This window comes from Asterias rubens, chromosome 19 (genome assembly GCF_902459465.1).
Source record: "Asterias rubens chromosome 19, eAstRub1.3, whole genome shotgun sequence".
Taxonomy (NCBI): Eukaryota; Metazoa; Echinodermata; class Asteroidea; order Forcipulatida; family Asteriidae; genus Asterias; species Asterias rubens.
In genome coordinates, this window is record NC_047080.1 from 7,378,384 (window position 1) to 7,401,575 (window position 23,192).

General features: G+C 39.9%; 1 protein-coding gene across 1 annotated transcript in view; it reads right to left on the bottom strand.

Moving 5' to 3' along the window:
• The window catches only part of LOC117303106 (LIM domain transcription factor LMO4.2-like), a 62,146-nt gene extending 44,147 nt beyond the window's left edge, over positions 1-17,999 (bottom strand). The window contains exons 1-2 of the mRNA XM_033787197.1: positions 17,317-17,999; positions 2,045-2,234 (exon numbers count right to left, since the gene is read on the bottom strand). The gene's annotated coding sequence lies outside the window, so the exon portion shown is untranslated. The remainder of the gene's footprint in view (positions 1-2,044; positions 2,235-17,316) is intronic.
• Positions 18,000-23,192: the final 5,193 nt, after the last annotated feature.

The window sequence follows — 23,192 nt, forward strand, 5'->3', positions numbered from 1 at the left end:
GACAAAATTAGTGCTGGCGAGTACGGGCAGTGCGCTGTGCTAGTAAGAAGACAGCTGATTCTGACTGGAGCTAATTGCGAAGAGTGTATGTGTACCCCCAGGTTGCCTTAGTGGACTCATACACAAATGGGTATCATATACAAATTTCCAATTCTATGCATTGTACTGATTGCTTTGAGTCAACTAAAAACGTTGACTTCAAATCCGAGTGGAGTGTCTTTCTACTATGCCAAAGGCTCAGGATTCATTGGCGCGAACGTTTGCCTCCAGTCCATGCAGGAAATGAATTATTTGGATAAGTTTTCTCAAAGAAGTTACTGTCTGTATTCGAAACGCCCAACAAAATTGAAATTGACTGCTCAATGTCGAGCAATAGTACAACAGACAGCTCTTGCCAGTGCAGATTATTGCCTGCGCTGTTTAATCAAGACAAGCCTGTATCATTGAACACCTTGTGATTAATTGCAACTTGTAATATTACCGAGCCTCACAGAATATACTCATGACAAGAACCTGCCTCGAATCAAGCACAATGCAAATTACCTATTCAGTCTGCGATCCATGAGTGTTCATGTCATTTCATTGTGCATTTATTAACATGTACAAAGACGGTGATATTCATCGTATAGCAAATTAATTAAAAGCATAGTTCATTAATTAAACTAGGCTGACTATCAATAATGCTGTCTTATATCCTTCAGCAAACAGTGGATTGTGTGCAGCCAGGCCATTAGGCTCACCAACCACATGCTACAATGTGCTGCACTCTTGCTCATGACCTTTCACTCCGTGCTTTGACATACAGTGAAGTTTAACGCTGACTAAAAGGCCCAGGGTTGGAGGGGTGGGTGGATGGGGTGTTGGTGGTGGATTGGGTGGGGTGGATGTGGTGAGGTTGGGCTGGGTGGGGTGGGGATGAGTAGGTATACACATTCAAACCGAGGACCTGTAAATAAAAGAGGGACAATAGGATTGCAGGTGTATACACAGTTGCGAGCATGTGGATTGGGAGGTTGGGATTTGGAACTGCCGTTGCCATGGAAGATACAAGCGGGATGGGATGGTGTAAAAGAGGGAAAATTTCTCCGAGACGAAGAAAGCATTCGGCATCAATGAATAATATACTAACAGAGAATACTGTACTTAGGTATTCGCAGTTGCTTTGAAGAAAAGTAATTTATTTCTACTTGAGTTACCTCAAGAGATGTGTTTGACTTTCTCGTTTATTGTGTTTACATCATTCTAATGGTATCAGTCATTGGTTCGTTGCACACATACAGCAACTGTGGTGTTAACATGGTACCGTTTGGGAGACAATAAGGTAAAATAAAATATCACAAAACACCAATAATAATGTAGTGTGATAATATTAAGGATATATAGTAATAATAACAACAACTGATATTCCCAATTGCCATGGCAATGAGGTAAATAATAATAAATATGTAATGGTATAATTATACAAACCCTCTATATCAACCCGTACATGAGTTGCATCGTTGCTGGTTGCTTATATCATTATTTGTTGATATCAAACTTAATAATGCTATATTTATTATAATATTTGTATATATAGATCGATATTGATGTGTTCGAACTTTTTGTCACATTGACATGCCATTTAAAGGCACTGGACACTATTGGTAATTTCTCAAAATAATTGTTAGCATAAAGCTGTCATGGTAATGAGCAATGGAGAGCTGTTGATAGTATAACACATTGTGAGAAAAGGCTCCCTCTGAAGTAAGGTTTAGTTAAAACGAAAATAAGTGAATAACTCAATCAAGTAATAAAAGACTTCAGGCCTGAAGCCTTTTATTAGGCATCCGAAACAATTGTGTTTTTCTTTTATTATTCTCTTGCAACTTCGATGACCAATATTGAGCCCAAATTTTCAAAGATTTTAATATTTTATGGGATACACAAGTGAAAATAACAAATTGTTTTGAGTAATTAACCATAGTGCCCAGTGTCTCATTTTTAAGTATGAATTGTCCGGTGCAATATTTGCTAGTTACATAACAACAAAGATTGATTTACGTACCTTGATCTTGCAGGAACACCAACCAGGTCACTTTCTCACCAAGTACCACCAATCTCTTGATTAGACTCCTTTGTAAAGTGGGTTAGATGGGCATCAAAGTTACAAGACATGGGACCTTCTACCGGCAAGCCTCCAAATTGCGAGGTGATGATAACAAATGCTGTCAACTCCACATCAATGCGTACAGCCTCTGATCAAGGCAAAACCAGAAAAGTGGCGTTATCATAATGCACATGATACACGTAGGTTTGACCCCAATTATTGACAACGCGACTCAAAATAGATTGCCAATTTCAGAGGAGGAAATGTGATGGAAATTGAACACCGTACGCGCCGGCCTGCGGGTGTTCCTTCCACAGTCTTTTATAACTTAATTGAAATTCCATGATAATTTAATGGAATCTATCGTAAATGATTCAACATTGATGGAGTGACGGTGAGCGACGCTGGGGGAACGGTACCATTCGTCATTCAAGGGGTTTCCATATTTATGTCGACTAGACGAAGATCAATAATATTATTCTAATAACATTATCATTTACAAAGATGGCTGATAAATAATTGAAATTAAGTCCAATGCTAAAACACCAAGTTAACATTAATGGTTTGCGTGAGTCGTGCACATACATGTCGGTTGACAATTTCAGTTTTGGTGTAATGCTCACAAAAATACATGTCGGTATAGAATCCGTAATCTAATAATAACAGCGGTCTTGGTATAGTCCGTAAACAGACACCTCAAGTGGACAACTCGTCCTTTGAAATGAAAGCCGCGAAACCTGATTCGTGAGATGTGTATTAAAGTAGCATCCCTATTCGTCAGCGTCTTCCATGGAGCAGACACAGACTATAAGTTCAAAAGGAAACGTGTCAAATTAAGCGTCTTTATCGGGCTAAGCGGTGGAGCTTAAAGGCACTGGACAGTATTGGTAATTACTCAAATAATTGTTAGCATAAAAACTTACTTGGTAACCAGCAATGGAGAGCTGTTGATAGTATAAAACATTGTGAGAAACCCCACTGAAGTAAACGTAGTTTTTGAGAAAGAGGTAATTTCTCAATCAAATAATAAAAGACTTCAGCTGAAGCCTTTTATATTATGCATTTGAAGGCACACAAAGTAATTTCATTATTCTCTTGCAATTTCGATGACCATTTGAGCCCAAATGTTCATACGTTTTCTTTTTTTATGCATGTTGGGATACGCCAAATGAGAATACTGGTCTTTGACAATATTATCAAAGATGTATAGTGTCTTTAAAGCACCAATAATGCCGTACACTTGTAGATACACCAATGCAAACAGTAGAGCACATAAACTAACCGCATGTATACAATTTCGCACAATCGGTCTTTCTATAAAAGTACCACAATTCTGCCATAGTTTTGAAGGTGAACTTTGGTTAATTTTCTGCTGTGCGACCGAACAGAGAAACCTTAGAAAATCGAAGGAGGGCAAATAGGATGAAATGTGAGTGGATTTGATTGGTGCCCATTATATCTACGTCTACACATGACAATGGAAGCTTACGTTGGGTGCGTTCATTGATAGCTTCCCCGGGTCGACCCCGGTGTGTGGCGTTTTGTTTTTCCAGGAAGAACGTGTGCAGATAATTACCTACGTTCGTCCTGGAAAAAAAAACCCGCCACACACCGGGGTCGACCCAGGGAAGCTAAACGAACGCACCCAGTGTGAATTGCTGTGACATTATGGTCAAAATAATTAGAAGTCTATTAATTTGGGTTATACCCTTACACCGATGTGTTTTAGCACTATATGCTCAGTACTTTCCCGAGTCCTGTGAAACAAATCACAAGCATATTATTCGGGTGGGATTCGAACCCACGACATTTGCAATTCTAGAGCAGTGTCATACCGACTAGACCACCGAGATTGCCCGGTAGCCAGAGGCGGTTCGAATTCTATAAACGTCGGTGTAAGAGTAAAACATAATTTTTTTTTTGTATCCCTGATGCAAAATTAATATGTATATTAAATCATAAGTCTATTTACCCTTCTGTTTCTTTCAACAAATAATTCCAGTACTGCTATCTCAGATAATGGCTTATAATAATGACAGTTCCTGAACTAGGGAGTTTTCGTTTTCGACGGTAATAGGAGACTTTCCAACGCTAGGTGGCAGCAGACATACCGGGTAAATTTCCATTGTTTACGTAGTTCTGAACATGCGCATAATTCTGAGAACAATGGATTTACCCGGTAAGTCTGCTGCCCTCTATCGTCCCAGAAAGTCTCCCATTGTGACATTTGGCGTCAGCATCGCGTCCGTCGGCTTTGACTACGGTCGTTCCTCAATTTCTACAACGGTACTTGGGATGAATCTTCGTTGTGATGAAAACGACAACGTTTGGCTGAGAAACCGTCGCAGAACCATCCATCGTCGAAAACGAAAACTCCGATGATCGTTTGGCTCAACGCTAAAGAAGACGTTCTCTCATGTTTTTATTCAAAAAGAAATTAGCTTCCCGATTTTCTTTTCGATGCATGCTTTTGCAGATGTTGACCTGGTGTCACATTTTGTGAAAACCGAAAGCCATTTTACAGAGAAGTTCAAAGATAGCGGTTGTAAACTGCTACCTATCATTTGACGAATAATAATATTGAGGTGGGAAAAAGTTGCCAGGTGTTTAATTTGAGCGATATAGTAGCCGATGAATCATCCCTAGACATGGTTCCAGATTGCTCAATTATAGAGTAGCCCTGGTAATCCACGAGTACTACACATTCTGGCGACCCTATCAATATTTAGGACTTATTAATATCAAGATATATTATAATATACTAAAATGGCATATTGTTTGTCCATGTAAACCTTTCAGGTCGAAGCAAAGCCCCTGGTTTGGGAAAAGGGTAACGTACAAAAGATCATGCATTGCATTGTAATGCTTGCCAAAACAATTGGTTGTATATTCACAGTAAAAATCATTTCTGGAATGTAAAACCTGTATTTCATTCATGTTAAAACACGCGTAGTCAATTTTCAAGGCTTTAGCTTTAACTTTATAGCACATCATTTTATCAAGAATTGTTCGTGGCAATGTAATCAAGAGCCTATAATAATTGAAGCCGGTTTTTACATGCACCAATTATGAGCTCTATGGGAAAGCATGGCATATCATTAAAATAATGAAAATAATGCCTTGCTTGGCATGCTACAAGTACAAACATTGCATTCTACATTAGAGAACCGTATCTACTTTGGCCAATGCATTACAGAAAACCTATCCCACGATAAAGTGAATTGAAGAAGTTAGGTGACGTATGGGATGGGGTTGGCTTATTCCATTTACTCATTACGCTAACGGCTATACACATCTCCCGTTGGCAGGATTTTTCTATACTCCAATAATTGGAACTGGACGTACACAAAAGAGTAATTCAATTCGTGCCCAAAGCTAACATTAATTTCCATAGTGAGTTTGGTGCAAGTTTGTCTGGTTAGAGATTGAAGTCAGTGGAACGTAAGTGACTGCCTAACAAGTCAGCCCACACAGTAACATCAATTAGGAGACGCCCTACAGCGAATCATTTTCATAGTGTTTTGCTTGGTGGAATCCGCTGGCAAAAATAACTCAAGTAAAGAAACCAGTGGAAGCCGCGAGGAGGCTGTAGTCAACACGTACACACCATTGACATCATTAGTGCTACGTGAATGACTGGCCTTTTAATTGGTGCAAATTATAGATGAACAACAGCCATGCACGTGATCAGTAATCTCGTAATTATTGATAGTTGGCGGTCGGTCTCTCCGTCAAGAGGGAACTGGCAGAGTTGATAAGTTGATATGTATCTAAGCAATAGAATGAATTCAATTAGAAAACCCTGCAATAACAACGTTATTCACAATGAATGCACTTCAATATTGTCCGTGTTAGTTCAATTGCTTCAAGTGATGTGAGATTCTATACTAAAATAGGGAACTGCACAATCCAATTAGCGTTTTAATATTATGTGGTATTGAGTGACATAGCGGAGACTCGTCGATCTATTGATGTGTAGTGCAGAGCTAACTCAATTACATCATGGAGGGTGTTATTCTCAGCAGCTATTCACCATACACAAATTATTTTCGGCCCTGGTTTTAATTCTACATTTGCTCACGGTGTGCGTTTAATCATGCTTTGAAATGAGTGTATATGATTGATTAAAGTCAGGGTGCAACGAAATAAAACCACAGGAGAATTATAACACGAGGTAGACTTAACAAGATACTAACAAAACCAGCACTTCTTTTTATTTTTACTTGTTTAAGAAATACATTTTTAAAGATCAGGAATAAAAATAAAAATAAAAAAAATCATTTTCAATAGTAACCTAATGCAAAACGTCTTCTTACGCTCCAACTAGTGAGGTTCAGTTAGGATTCTTTAATCGCATGAAGCACTTTAGACAATTTTATAAACAGTACCACATTAAAAAGCACCCAAAAAATGGTGCGTGTCTCGCTCATCGGCGGCTGCTTTTAATGGGTACTTGGGACAAAGTTCAATTTCCCGTTCGCAAATAACATTAACCAATACCAAGCCAGTATGTTGCACTCATTTTAGACTATGATTTTGTTGCTACTTTGTCTTTGTAACACCCAGTTTGTTATCACTGTTTGGAAGAACAAAATACTCGCCAATATGTCCGCAAAAACTGAAAGAGGTTGTTTCGCAGGTACATGTACATGTAGGCCTACATGTATTGTTCAAACCTATCAGGACTGTATCACTAAAATAACAGCAGCTTTCACTCCCACAGCAGAATTTATTTTAAAAAGACAGACACCTTTTTCTATTTCTGTAAATATGGTTCCTAACATTTCCAATAATAAATTCCCATGGTTTCTTAGTTAGGTTAAAACAATGACAATGTTTCCTGGTTGCAGCTACTGGGTGCCTCTTTCCAAGTGTTAATAAGGAAAACCCTCCATGGCGTTGTTCTAACGGAGCGTCATCTCCAAGTATTCATGCAATTCTGCATGATTAAGGCAAAATAAACATTCTTAAATAAATGTAGTTATATTGACCATAAGACTCTGGACACTATAAAATGTCAAATACTAGTGTTCTCACTTGGTGTATATGCATAAAAATAGCAAACCTGTGAAAATTTGTGCTCAACTGGTCGTCGAAGTTGCGAGGGGAAAAACGCCCTTGTCACATGAAGTTGTGTGCTTTCAGATGCTTGATTTCGAGACCTCAAAATTACGAAGTCTTGAAATCAAATTTAAATATTTTAGTGAGAAATTACTTCTCTCTCGAAAACTACGTTACTTCACAGGGAGCTGGTCAACACAATGTTTAATATCAACACTATCCATTACTCGTTACCAGGTAAGGTTTTATGCTAATTTATTTTGAGTAATTACCAATAGTGCCTTAAAATAAATTGGAAAGAACTTCAACACATACTTGAATGGAATATTTTGATGCAAGTTACCAATAAATGAAGGGGTGAGAGGTGACAGGGGCGAAATAAACTTACAATGTGAAATCAATTACTTGCATGCTCACGAGTACAATACATCCACCGATAGCACATTCGCCACACAAGCCTGATGTGAAGGGCGCCCTCATCGTAACAATCGAGTTGCGTGCGCCTTGGCCCTCTATTATTCATGAACACGTGTACATCATTCATCATTGTTAAGTGTGTAGAACCTTTGTAATCATCATATTCGCCATTATTCTAGACCCACTTAATCATTCATGATGAATTACAGAACAAACATGGGCTTACTCGTTTAAGTGGAGAAAGTGCATCAACTTGAAGGGATGGCAGTGACACTCTTTTTGCAAACCACGTACTGTTCCCATCCGATCACAGTGCATCGCAGTGTCACTGTCATAGACTGCCAATGTTCCAATCCCACCACAGTGCATCGCAGTGTCACTGTCATCGAATGCCATGGTTCCCATCCTATCCACTGTCACTGACTGCCAATGTTCCCATCCTATATCACAGTGCATCACACTGCCACTGTCATTGACTGCCAATGTTCACATCCTATAGCACAGTGCATCACTGTGCTACTGTCCATGACTGCCAACGTTCCCATCCTATCCACTGTCACTGACTGCCAACGTTCCCATCCTATCCACTGTCACTGACTGCCAACGTTCCCATCCTATCCACTGTCATTGACTGCCAATGTTCCCATCCTATATCACAGTGCATCACAGTGTCACTGTCATTGACTGCCAATCTTCCCATCCTATCACAGTGCATCACTGTGCCACTGTCATTGACTGCCAATGTTCCCACCCTATCACAGTGCATCACTGTGTAACTGTCATTGACTGCCAATGTTCCCATCCTATCCACTGTCAATGACTGCGAATGTTCCCATCCCATCACAGTGCATCACTGTGTCACTGTCGTTGACTGCCAATGTTCCCATCCTATCACAGTGCATCACTGTGCCACTGTCATTGACTGCCAATGTCCCCACCCTATCACAGTGCATCACTGTGTAACTGTCATTGACTGCCAATGTTCCCATCCTATCCACTGTCAATGACTGCGAATGTTCCCATCCCATCACAGTGCATCACTGTGTCACTGTCGTTGACTGCCAATGTTCCCATCCTATCACAGTGCATCACTGTGCCACTGTCATTGACTGCCAATGTTCCCACCGTATCACAGTGCATCACAGTGTCACTGTAATCGACTGCCAATGTTCTTATCCCATCACAGTGCATCACAGTGTCACTGTCATCGACTGACAATGTTCCTACCCATCACAATGCATCACTGTGACACTGTCGTTGACTGACAATGTTCTTATCCCATCACAGTGCATAACAGTGTCACTGTCATCGACTGCCAATGTTCCTACCCATCACAATGCATCACTGTGCCACTGTCGTTGACTGACAATGTTCCCTTCCCATCACAGTGCATCACAGTGTCACTGTCATCGACTGCCAATGTTCCCATCCCATCACAGTGAATCACTGTGTCACTGTCATTGCGGTGACAAAGCTTTGCCTCAGTATCAAAGGTTGGTCAGGGGCCATGCATGGTTCACGGTCAGCCAATGTGCAGGCATAAACAAAACTACCAGTATCATCACGATGTATGGCTCATCACAGTGCGTTCATACAATGTTCATATTGTGACGTTTCGAAATGTAAAATCAAAGCAAAAACAAAAAGCAACAACAACAAATAAACACAATTTAATAAACCGTTCTTTGACGTCATATTTAAGCTGTACATCAAACAATTTGTTTTGTTGCTGTTTTCCAGTTAATTTGTGTTTATAGCGTACTGTGGAGCGAATAAACCCAATCTCACTTTGAGTCACACAATCAGACAATCACCCTTATCAAATTAATGTTTGCAGAGTTGCTTTGAAGGAGTAATGATCATAACACCGTAGTCACAGAAAATAGGCCACATCCAAATTCATCCGACATTCCACGATCTTTGGTGATTTGGACTACAAAATCACAAAAGGCGAGTTTTGTTATGTTTAGTAAAATGGGCATCATATTGCCAAAGCAATAGCTGTAGGCATATTGATAAGAACACTGCCTACCAAGTGAGTAAATCTGTCTTCTCTTTGCCGGCTATGATTAAGACCCTTCTATATAGCCCACCAGGTGTTCCTATATCCTAAACTCAATCATGTAGCAGCCTTTTATGGCGTTTCTTCCGCTGCAGGTGTGCCTACCCAAGTCCTATCCTGTCCATTCATACTGATGATCGATTGACAAATCTCACTTAGGCATTTTCTTACTTGCCTGGTCAACACGAACGGCGTAGAAGAGGAAAGCATGCCCAGCCCAAGCAACTAGATACCCGGCGACAGGAACAAATAACGCGTTTTTAATTATACTATTCGAACTGTTATAATAATATCTCGTCATTCATAACACACGGGAATGATAGATGCTGTGTCTCGTTTTCTCGTAGACTTGATTCCAGAGAGGCGCAAGCGAAACTCTCTGTCAATTTATAACCTTAAAGGAACTGGACACTATTGGTTACTCAAAATAATTGTGAGCATAAAATCGTTCTTGTTAACAAGCAATGGAGAGCTGATGTTGATAGTATAAAATTATTGTGAGAAACAGCCCCATCTGAAGTAACGTAGTTTTTGAGAGAGATAATTTCTCAATCAAATAAGCACACACATTGAGCACCAAATGTGTTTTTTCTTTCAATATTGTCTTGCAACTTCGATAACCAATTGAATAAAAAAATTCCACAGACTTGTTATTTTATGCATAAGTTTTGGGACACACCAAGTGAGTCTTTGACAATAAAAAACATGTCCAGTGACTACGATTTCAAATGGCTTTGAGTGTTTCCTTATGACAGTCCAAAATGCATGCGTGCCTTCCCGTAACTGCAAGCACCGTGGTAGTACACCATTATGTAAAATAAATAATTCACTACATACTCGGGTTAAAAGCATTTATGAAGTCACACTATTGGGGAAAGCCTTTTCCAGATCTACATGTCGATCCGTTTGTCTGCAAAAACAAACACCCCAAAACACAACCAAACTAAGATAAGTATGACACAACGGATTTGTTTATAGGCCTATTTTCGAACGACCGAGAGCAATATTATGCTTCAAGGTTCAAGGTGTTGTGATGAATAGTCATCATTATTATACGACTAATTTTACAAAATACATCTGATAAAGAATATAAAATGATCAGATTACTGAAATGGTTTCGGGAAAATAGTATTTGTAACAAGTCAAAGAATTTACCCGTTAGCGTAGATTTGTGCATGTCAAGTTTGCAACCATGCATCCCCTGTCAGTTCCACCTCACGTTTTCGTAAAAATAGCCCTTAACACTTTCAAAACACAGAGAAGCCCACACTCCTTATTGCATTATTATCTTGCAATAACACAGATGAATATTGTCAGTGAGACATAAAAATGACATTTCGTTTGGCTATTTGTAAAGCCATTAATCCACTTGAATAATTTAACGATGATGAATGCTATTAACATAATATGAGATAAATTTTATAATATGCGATTTTATAACCGCAATTTGTAATGGCCTTCATACTTTATTTTCAAATAAACTACAGGAATTTTTGTAAGCTTCTAATTATTATATATCTTGAATTTGTTGTTGATTGTAAAACAAATATCATGGGTGCCCTTGACTATAATTTAGAGAATGGGGTATTTCGAGCGTTTTTAAGTGTGCGTGCCGCAGTGTCCAAAGGAACAACACCCAATATTTTTGACTGGTTATCTCACTCTTTCATGATGTGAACAATGAACATCAACTTCAACTAAATCAAAGGCAAATTAAATGTAATCGAGAGCTGCTGATACTACTTTATTTTATTTTGATTTTAATTGTTCGGACATCACAGTAATAACGCGCAGAGGCCGTCCTGGGAAGGCTCAAGTAAACGAAACTGTCTTAAAAAAGATGTGTCCCGTAGATCTTGCTCATAAAAAGGTAACAATAATTACACACTCTAAAATTGCAATCAAAAATAAAACAAAAAACTATAAAATATTGTGAGAAACGGCTCCCTGTTGAAGTAACGTAGTTTTTAAGAAAGAGGTAATTTCTTACTCCAATATTAAAAGACTTCAGACCTGAAGCCGTTTTTAGGCTTCTGAAAGCACACAGATTTGTGCAACAAGGGTGTTTTTTCTTTCATTTTTCTCTTGCAACTTCGATGACCAATTGAGTCAAAATTGTCATTGATTTCTTATTTTATACATAATATGTTGTTATACACCAAGTGAAAATACTGGTATTCAAAGGACGAACCAGTCCAGTCAAGCTTGACCGTCCAGTCACTAATACTCATAATCGGACCAATCGGAACCGACGACCGATGCGTGCTAGAAGATGTTTAGCCTATTGTTTCAAATAATGGATCAGCGTTCTTGCCGCACCCCCGGTGAGTACCCAGGTTCGCCTGGGGAAACTGATGATCCAACCAGCTTGCCAAATCCTGCACCGGATCCTGGCCATGATCTCGAACACCAAGAAGCAGGCAATGTCTTTCTAGATATTGACCCTGCTGTCCGAATCCTTCAGCTCAACATCGAAGGCATCTCCGCTGCAAAGCGTGAAATCCTAGCTACCACCTGCTCCACAGAAAAAGTTGACGTTATCTGCCTCCAAGAAGTACACGTTGGCGCTAATGACCCAAGAAGCAGACTCAAGATCGCAAACTACGACCTTGTGACCTTCACAGGTCATAAGCAGTATGGAAGAGCTACATGTCCGATCTGACATAGCCGACACTGAACTTCTTGAATTAGCTGAACTCTTCGATACCATCCGTGTGGGCAGCTACAAAATCATCAACGTCTACAAACCACCTTCCATCGACTGGACTGACACTGCTTTGCCTGCTCATCAACACCCAGCTATCTATGTGGGAGACTTCAACAGCCACCTCCCAGTCTGGGGTTATGAAAACGCAAATAGCAATGGAGAATGGTTGATGGAGTGGTCATCTCAACTGAACTTGAGCCTGGTCATCGACCTGAAACAAAAACGCTCCTTCCACTCTGCACGCTGGAATCGTGACTATTCACCTGACCTGTGCTGGGTCACCTCACAGAATGACCAACCACTACAAACAGCTGTACAGGTACTGGATGACTTACCCAGGAGTCAACATAGGCTCATTGTGACCCACGTTGGGATACAAATCCCACTAACCAGATCTCTACAAAAACCACGCTGGAACTTCCGTAAGGCAAACTGGACAAAATTCTCCGAGCAGCTTGAAAAGAGCATTGTCTGCATCCCCATCAAAGGGACCTCAGTGACTGAAGCATACACTAGATTCACCAAAGCAATCTTCAAAGCAGCAAAAAACATCCCGCGAGGCTTCCAGCCTACCTACATTCCTTGCCTAGACTCTGAATGCCAACAACTTCTCGAAGAGTTCACTAGCTCAGGCGATCCAGACACTGCCGACCACCTCATTGAGTGACTTGACAATGCCCGCCAATTAAGATGGGAGCAAACCACCAGCAACTTGAACTTCACACACTCAAGCCGGAAGAGCTGGAACCTCATCCGCCAACTCGGCTCTAACCAACAACCGTCCAACTCAACCAGACCATCAGTCAAACCAAATGCAGTAGCTAGCCACCTCATCAAAGTGGGGAAAGCTCCGATTGACAAACAGACTAAACATGAGACCACACAAGAATGGCGCTCCTTCAAAAAGTCAAGACCAGAAGCTGAAACCGCAACTGCAACTCCAATCACCTTAGAAGAAGTAAATACAGCTTTGAAAGACCTGAAGTGTGGTAAAGCCCCAGGGTATGACAACATCCACCCCGAATTCCTGAAACATCTGGGACCTGCAGCAAAAAACTGGCTAGCCGCCTTCCTTTCACGAGTCGTCTCGGTGAATAGTCTTCCTAAAAGTTGGAGAACTGCTAAAACCATCGCCATCCCAAAACCTGGGAAAGACCCCAAACTGACTTCCAGCTATCGCCCGATCTCCCTCCTCTCAATGTGCTACAAACTGTTAGAGCGGATCATCCTCCATCGCATCAAGCCAATCACAGAGGAAGTACTTCAAATCGAACAAGCAGGTTTCCGCTCTGGCAGAAGTACTCAAGATCAAGTTCTCGCACTCACCACCTACATCGAAAACGGATACCAGCAAGGCCTAAAGACTGGCGCCGTCTTCCTGGATCTGACTGCTGCATATGACACTGTGTGGCACAAAGGTCTGCTAGTCAAAATCTCCAAAGTACTACCACGCTGGGCCGTTGACATAGTTGAACTGCTGTTGCAACAACGACGGTTTCGTGTCCATATGGGAGACACTTGCAGCTCATGGAGAATGCAGAAGAACGGCTTGCCACAAGGATCAGTACTGGCACCCACCCTGTTCAACCTGTACACAAGTGACCTCCCAGCCACTATGTGCCGAAAGTTCATCTATGCTGATGATATCTGCCTCGCCCATCAAGCAAGAACGTTTGAAGACCTCGGCACCACTATCAATGATGACATAGCAAAGATCAGTGAATACTGTAAACGCTGGCGACTTCAGTCCAGTGTGGCTAAAACAGTATCCAGTGTCTTTCAACTGCACAATGCAAAAAGCCAACAAGAGCTAGCCATCTTTCTCAACGGAAAACGTTTGAGCCACGCCCCCAAACCGACTTACCTTGGCGTCACCCTGGACCGTACACTCACCTTCAAACCTCACCTCCAGAAAGTAGCTGCCAAAATCCAGACCAGAAACAACTTGATCCACATGCTCGGGGGTACAACCTGGGGAGCTAAGACAAGGACACTCCGCTCATCTGCTCTAGCCCTCTGCTACGCAGTGGCTGAGTACTGTGCTCCAGTCTGGAGGAATTCTGTCCACACCGGCCTTGTCGACGTCCAACTCAACAACACCATGAGAACCATCACTGGCGCCGTTCGCAGTACAAAGACAGACTGGCTCCCAGTCCTGAGCAACATTGCCCCTCCAAACATCCGAAGAGAGGTAGCCACATCTAGGCTGGTCTGTAAGATCCGATCCAACCCTGAGCTCCCTCTCCTCAGAGACCTTGACTTCCTAGGCCTAGACTTAAGTCGAGAAACCCAATCCGGTCCAATGTCCCGGACAGTGCAGCGACAGCAGAAGATCTATGGCGCACACGGTGGCGAGACCACACCAACGTCCCCCACAAGTTCGTTCCTGGTCGCTGACCCCACCATCCAACTGCCGGGATTGGACCTCCCGCGCGGCCATTGGTGCGTCTTAAACCGGTTTCGTACAGACGCAGGGCCGTGCCGCAGCAGCCTACACAAGTGGGGCTACCTTGCATCTCCGCTTTGTGATTGTGGAGAACCACAGACGATGCGCCACGTGAAAAATGACTGCCCACTCTCTCACCTTGATGGTGGCATCAAAGCCCTTCACCTGGCTGAGGACCCAGCCGTAAACTGGATTATGGACTTCAAAACGAGATCTACATAGCATACGACATCATCATCATTTCAAATTGCAATTATTTACATTTACACAGGGGAAAGTGCTGAATACTAACACACATCGGTGTATATGGGTAAAGGACAAACATTAATATTCTTTATTCCCGATGCAAATTTCCATCTTTTAAATCGTTCCGGTACCCGCTGCTAAAATATAGACCTAGAACTGCCTCTCTACCGGGCAATACCGGTGGTCTAGTTGGTAAGACACTGCTCTAGAATTGCAAGGGTCGCGGGTTTGAATCCAACCTAAGTAATATGCCTGTGATTATGTTCACATAGCTCGGGAAAGTACTGAGTACACATCGGTGTATCAACAAAAATTAATATCACATTTTTATCAATGTTAAAAAGACATGATCAGATTGCGTTAAGCCCATCCTTGCATGAGTGATGGCATCAATGTGGTTAGGAATGAATTTAGAAGAAATTGTACCATTTTGAACTTCCGGTTTGAACAGGACGTCTTGAACAGGAAGTCAAGGTCAAATTGGGTCACACTCAATGAAAAGTTTGTTGAGTTTTTTTAACGACATTTACGATGATTTAAAAGAAATCAAACACTCAAGTAGGAACTTATCCGAGTAAATCTCATCGGCATAGGTTGTTGGCATTTCGTCGGTTCAACGTAGATGGCGCTGTTTACTTTGTCGAGTGCATCACACTGGACTCTACTCTCCCAGTGAGGACCGTCGTTATCGAAAGTCTCAACACTTTGATATTCGGTGTTATAACTTGTCAAATTGACATTATTATTACAAAGCGAACATAAAATAAACGAGCTAAAGACTTCTCGACAGCATTGAAGAATAGATTATGCCAAGTTAAAATGATTGTTTCGATATTATTCAATTTATTTATTTTGTGGAAATAAACCAGATAAAGGCACTGGACACATTTGGTAGGCCTAAATGACAAAGACCAGTCCTCTCACTTGTTGTATCTTAACAATGCATAAAATAACAAACCTGTGACAATTTGAACTTAATTGATCGTCGAAGTAGCGAGAGAATACTGGAAGAAGAAAAAACCCACCCTTGTCGGACAATGTGTGCTTTCAGATGCTTGAATTTGAGACCTCAGCTGAGGTTTTAAATTTAATTCAAATATTTTAGTGAGAAATTACTTCATTCTCAAAAACTTCGTTACTTCAGAGGGAGCCGTTTCTCATAATGTTTTATACTATCAATAGCTCTTCATTGCTCGTTACCAAGTAAGATTTTATGTTAACAATTATTTTGAGTAATTACCAATAGTGTCCAGTGACTTTAAAGGCATTGTAATAATTCGATTATTTTAATCCTTTATAAAATGTAGTTGTATAAAATAAAATTAACCTATGAACATTTCATTTCAAAAGGTTGCATTTTCTGAGATATTGCCGAAACTCAGGATAGGAATACACAATCCGAGAGGCTTAGGCAACGCTTCACAATAATTATTATTATTATTATTATTTATTTATTTTTATTTTTATTCTATTTTTTTTTTTTGGGGGGGGGGGGTTCTTATCTTTATATATAGTCGTGGTACTTCGAAGTGAATTGTTTCTCAAAAATATACTAGCCAAAGGTGTTGTACTTTATAACCAAGTCAGCTTTTATTGTCATTAATTTCCAGACCATTTTAGACCATAAGTTCGTTTATTTATAGTTACTCTAAACAAAATTACTCCAAAGAATCTCTATTATTGTTACTACTAATATTATTATTATTTAGATGAGTATTGTGAAAAGTGCCCAGCAGCGATATTTACAATTTGTATATTTTTTGTTTTGGAGAAGGAAACAACAGCATAAAATCAGGTAAAAAAAGTGTTTGGAAGTTGGACTCAAACGAATTCTTATTATGTTATTACACACGCTGTCAATAACGGATACATTGTACTCTGTGAACAATACGGAATGATCAAACATGTTTTTGTCACAAGTCCCAAAAGTAAATAAAATTATCTCAATACATTATCATTATTGAATACCTTCAATGATACGTATAGGTTATAAAGCGTCCAGATAAAGTGATAATTTAAAAAAATCGTTGGCCTCACTCAATAAATCGACTAACTATTTACGGTTTTTTCTTCTGGTTGGTGTATACTTTATTTATTTCTCAATGGATATATAGGAATGAATTTTTATTAACTCAACATTAAATACTATTAATATACAAACAATTTGGAAATATATTAATAGTTTTAGACAATTGTTTATTCTTTGCCTAATTATTATTATTAATGTAGATTTTCGTCTTTTGGCTGATCTACAAACTCATCATTAGGGGTCAAACACCGTCAAATCTTACCTCAACATCGAAGCTGCGAAGTCCTCCAGTCCAAGTGACTCAGTATGTTCCAACCCTAATGACCAGTGGAAGACTTATTCTTCGGTATAAGATCTGATGGTTCTTCTTGTTGCTTCTCATGTTGAGAGCTGATTGCCTGTAATCGTCTTGGCGCATTATTGAAGAGAAGACTAACTTGTGAAGTAGTCTTGAAGTAGTCTCCAGACATTCCTGTCACCGATTGATTAATGTTTACCAGAGAGCCCAAACACAGTCAAGTGGCTTTTTGCGCTGACATCGCAAAATAGCCTATGGGAATCCAGCATTGGAAACCTAAAGACACTTACAACAGACTATAAGTCCCCCGGTCAATACTGCACAATACCTAACTAGTGCGGACAGCTCCGGCTTTCTTATCTTTCCCTCCTGGCCCCAAACCCTCAACACCTTTTCTCCTGAAGGGGCGCTTCAAAGAGGTGACGAAAAGATCTCAAGAGAACAAGTGTGGAACCATCAGCTACGGATTTACAATCGTCCCTGCCTTTATAATAGTGTGTTGCAAACTATAGTGCTACCGATAACTGGGATTAATTTGTGTGTGTAAATACTCGGTTGAATACAGTTTGATTATGGGATTGAGGTTGCCCAGTACTGTAATTAGCTTGGGGACGATGGCTATTGTTCGACCACGAATAACGGTCCATTATGGCGATCTGCAAGGTGCCCGTTAATTACTACTTTATATTTACAAAGGAACTTTTGAAGCACTGCTGGATGTGATGATCCCCCACTACCCGCACGTAGTAACCTCCCGTGATGCAAACATCACGTTCATAACGTGGTCAGGACAAAACAAAATCAAATAAATTAGCAGACTAGTTTCACAGGGGATCTAATTTAAGACCCTATTGTGCTCATAACAAGTGAAGATAATTTTAGTAACACCTGTTACTTGGACTCGGACTCCCCATGTATAAATCTGGACTGAGGCACGTCACTGCTGTCTGTTGACTGAATGTAGGCCAACACTAACAGTTTGGAACCAAGGTTTGTTTTCTTCCTCCGGCCAGTGCTTTATAAGGGTCTCCATGTAAAGACACAAACACAACCATAACAATTTTAGTCCGAACATTATTATTTTTACAAAAAGTAATTCTTTGAAGAGTTATTAAAACACATTGGTCAATAAATTGACAGTCAATAAATTGACACTTAATTGTTAAAATGAGTATTAGTTGTTGGTTAATAAATAATGGTTCTCTCAAATTTAGGGACACTCAACTATTGACTTATAAAAATGCACAAAACAATGTTTTATACAAGTGAGAATTTCCCCCATGGGATGATGACTGCGTAAGGTCCATATCATGTAAGGATGATTAATGTTTAATGATTTGGGCAAACATCATAGATACCAATAAAAGAACATGATCAGCAGTGTATGGAACTGGGTAGAGAGTGATACCGAGGCTACATTCAGATCTTCTGAGGACCAATGCTTCGTTTGATGGCCAATGCTTATTTGTATAGGCCTCAAGCTTTCCGAACTCAAGCTCCGGTGCTTCTGTTCAGCAGAATGTGGGTTCGAATCCCAGTCGTGACACTTGTGTCCCTGAGCAAGGCCTTTAACTAAACTTGCTTCTCTCCAGCCAGGGGTAAATGGGTACCTGTGAGGGCAGAGATGGTTCTTGTGATTGATTTAGCCGAGTAGCGCATATTAATGTTGCACATCAGGCTGCACACTCCCCACCAGGAAGCTGAGAGGCCCAGTGACCAGGGGTAATGTGAGGCGCTTTGGGACGCACTCCGGGTGTCAAAAACGTTATATAAAAACGGGTTATTATTTTATTATTAGTAGTAGTACAATGATACGTGTCCATGTTTAATTTTTGTTTATTGAATTTACTTAAAGTCACCTGGAAATAGATTTTTGTTTTCCTTTCAAACATAAGAGTATATGCTTACGAACAATAAAACAATTTTTTTAGTAATTGTTTGTCACGATTTATATGTTTAAAATATATATAAAGTTGTTTGGGGCTGACTCCGCCTACCCTTTTTGTGACGTCAATCGAGGCAGACTTTGCCTGCAATGCGTATAGTAAACACACGTGCAAAGTACATGTACGTCCAAGTCGTGAGTTGGTACGTTTCAAAAAGTGTTTTCTGCATTCACCAGCAATACACCTGGTCGGCATTGCCGGAAAAAAAAAAAATCTTTTTTTGAAACGTACAAACTCACGACTTGGTTCGTACATGTACTTTGCAATTGTGTTTACTCTATGCATTACAGGTCGGGGTCTACTCTTAAATTTGTAAATAACATAAGAACTTATTTTTTAAAACCTTAGTTCATTCATTCATTCATTTTTATTAAAAAACCAACTGGCAGCACGAAGCTGAATAATGTGGCATTACAAGATAACAATATTGATAAAAATAGCATAGATAAAAAAACAAAAATTGCACCACCGCGGGGTACAAAGGAACATTAAATAAGAAGACGACAATAAGTAAAAATAAATATTAGATAAACCACTAAAAGACACTTTAAAAAAATGCACAGGGTGTTGGGGGAACCCTCTTATACATTGAAACCCCACTATGGAATAAACCAGCTAAAAAAGAGAAACCCTAGCAGTTAGAAACTGAACATAATAATGACAAAAACAATGATAGCAAAAAAGGGAAAACAAATTTGATAAAACAGAAAAGATTAACAAACAGTTACAGGATGTGGGAGACCCTCATTTATGAGGGCATACTAAAGCATTGAAAATAAAATTTACAGCCCACACGCACACCAATAAAACAAAAGCAAATATGGAAGCTCCAGTCTAAGAGGATTGGTTTAAAAGTTTAGTAAGGAATGGAATTGCACTGTTGCCATAACGCTTAGTCCTATGTTTAGGCACCATATATTTAGTAGCATTGCGAAGACCCATACTGTGAGTGTTGTTGTTATGAGGGAACCAACCGGCATATCTATCAGAGGTACTACATTTAACAGCAAAGTTAGTACATAATTGATCACGTCTATCTTCAAGCGTCTGGAGACCCATGAGGTCAAGAGCATCTGTGTATGTAGTATAGTTGTTCCCAAGGATCACGTGACACGCTCTTTTTTTAATTCTTTCAATTTGATGAGTTTGCTGTTAACTGATGCAACCATGCCACACAGGAGACGCATACTCAACTGAAGGGCGCACATAGCCAACATACACAGATACCAAGTCCTCAACGGGTACACCAAAACGCTTGAGACGACCAAGCATGTAAAGTCTGCGCCTCTCTTACACACCATATCATTGACCTGAGAGTCCCATCTAAGATCTGATTGAACAGTGAGACCGAGAAGCTTGGTCTCATTAACCAGCTCAAGCCCCTTGTCAGCAATCTTCATATCAGGAGGACATGGAGGGTTTCTTTTGAAGCACACTTGCATAACCTTGCATTTAGTTAACTGTTTATTCACATTCCACTCATCAAAACACATACAAATAATTAGTGACAAAAGCTTTATTTTGACAAAATACCACTTCCAGGTGACTTTAAATTTAAAGCACTGGACACATTTGGTAAATTGTCAAAGATCAGTCTTCTCACTTTGTGTATCTCAACATAGGCCCATGCATAAATAACAAACCTGTACAAATTTGAACTCAATTATTGGTCATCGAAGTTGCGAGAGAATAATGGAAGAACACCCTTGTCGCACAAGTTGTGTGCTTTCAGATGCCTTGAGTTCGAAACCTCAGCTGAGGTCTCAAATTCAATTCATATTTTAGTGCGAAACTACTTCTTCTTCTTCACAGTTTGTATATCTCAACATATGCATAAAATAACTAACCTGTGAAAAATTGAGCTCAATTGGTCATCGAAGTTGCGAGATAATAATGAAAGAAAAAACACCCTTGTCACACGAAGTTGAGTGTGCGTTTTGATGGTTGATTTCGAGACCTAAAGTTCTAAATCTGAGGTCTCGAAATCAAATTCGTGGAAAATTACTTCTTTCTCGAAAACTATGTCATTTCAGAGGGAGCCGTTTCTCACAATGTTGTTTGTGTTCATGTCAAACTCGCAACGTAAAATGGCTGAAGCAAGATTTCATCTCGTTGACAACCACATGAAATCAACCACATATAAATATGTTTCTGTTGACGTTGACTGATGTTGGATTTTAACTGTTATCCCAGTTGGATTGGTATATTTTTTACCCTTGTTGGATTTTAACTGTTACCAACAGTGTTGGTATCTTCATGCGAAATGAAAGACATGATGTTGGTAAGTTATTAGTTACACTTTATTGTATACACTTCAAAACCAAGGCCCAGTTCATGACATATTTTAACCAATCAGATTAGAAGAATCTATATTGTTTGGTATATAAAAGTAATATTGACTGCTTATTATTTGGGGGACAGTTGAAATTATAGGCCCTCGGTGATGTCAAAACCATGACTATGCCCTCAGCTTCGCTTCGGGCATAGTAATTGTTTTGACATCACCGAGGGCCTATAATTTTAACTGTGCCCCTCATAGCAGTCAATATTTCCATACTATCAACCTCTCCCCATTACTCGTCACCAATAAAGGTTTTATGCTAATAATTATTTTGAGTAACTACCAATAGTGTGCTCGTTTAAGTTTGTATGCTAACAATTATTTTTGGTATTTTTGACCATAGTGTCCAGTGCCTTTAGATTGGGTAAGTTCACATGTAAAATACAAAATACAAACTCAAATACAACAAACAAAGCACCACACCATCATCGGACGCTTCAGATGGCCGCGTAACAAGCTTATATTTTGGAATATTAAATGAACACGTTGCCTTGGATCGGACGAGTTGGCAGTATATGAAAAGCATTTGTAACCGTTTGTTATAAAATGGTTGGAAAGATGTTTTAAAAGTAGAATACAATGATCCACACAAATCTGCCTCGAAATTGCGTGGTTTTCCTTTTGCTTTGCGAACTAACAGGGCGATTTATGGGAGTCAAAAAATAAGCAGACCTACATACACTCCGTAAACAAAGCAACTTGCATGCTACCAAGCCGGCGGCGGTTTCTATTAGCAGATGGGTTTATGAAACACACTTTGCTAGCGTGTGTTTTTTGGGCACAACAATTTCCTAATTTTTGTAGTGAGCCATCTTTATTATTAAATTATGCCTTGTGTCATCCAACGGGGTTTGCACACATTGAGATGGCAAGAGTACGCACGATGAGGGCGCTATGTTCTCCGATTGTTTGCAGACTGGTTGACAAGTTAGTAGGGTTGGCCTTGGATGGCGTTAATAACAGAAACAGGCAATCATTACACTTCGGCTTATAAATGTGTATGGTTGATTGAGTGGACATATTGTTTCGATTGATTGACTGATTTATTGATTGGTTGATTGATTGATTGATTGACTTAGTGAGTCATTGATTTGAATGATCGACTGACCTTTTTTGTTACTTTTCAAACTTTACTTTATTTATTATAGCCCAACAAGACTAGAGTGGGATTCGAACCAACGACCTCCAGATTAACGTGCCGGTGCTCTACCAACTGAGCTATCTAGCCCTATATTGGCGGTGTCCCCATTAATTTGTCAATATTTTTGTTCGGGGGTGCCAGTCAGAAGCCATATACAACCGTTAACTGCCGTATAGCCAGGGATCACACCCAAATTACGATACAATCTGGGAAGCGGCAGCCAAGGATTCCCTTAAAGACACTGGACACTAATGGTAATTGAAAAAACACCCTTGTCACACGAAGTTGTGTGCGTTTTGATGGTTGATTTCGAGACCTTAAATTCTAAATCTGAGGTCTCGAAATCAAATTAGTGGAAAATGACTTCTTTCTAGAAAACTATCTCACTTCAGAGGGAGCCGTTTCTCACAAT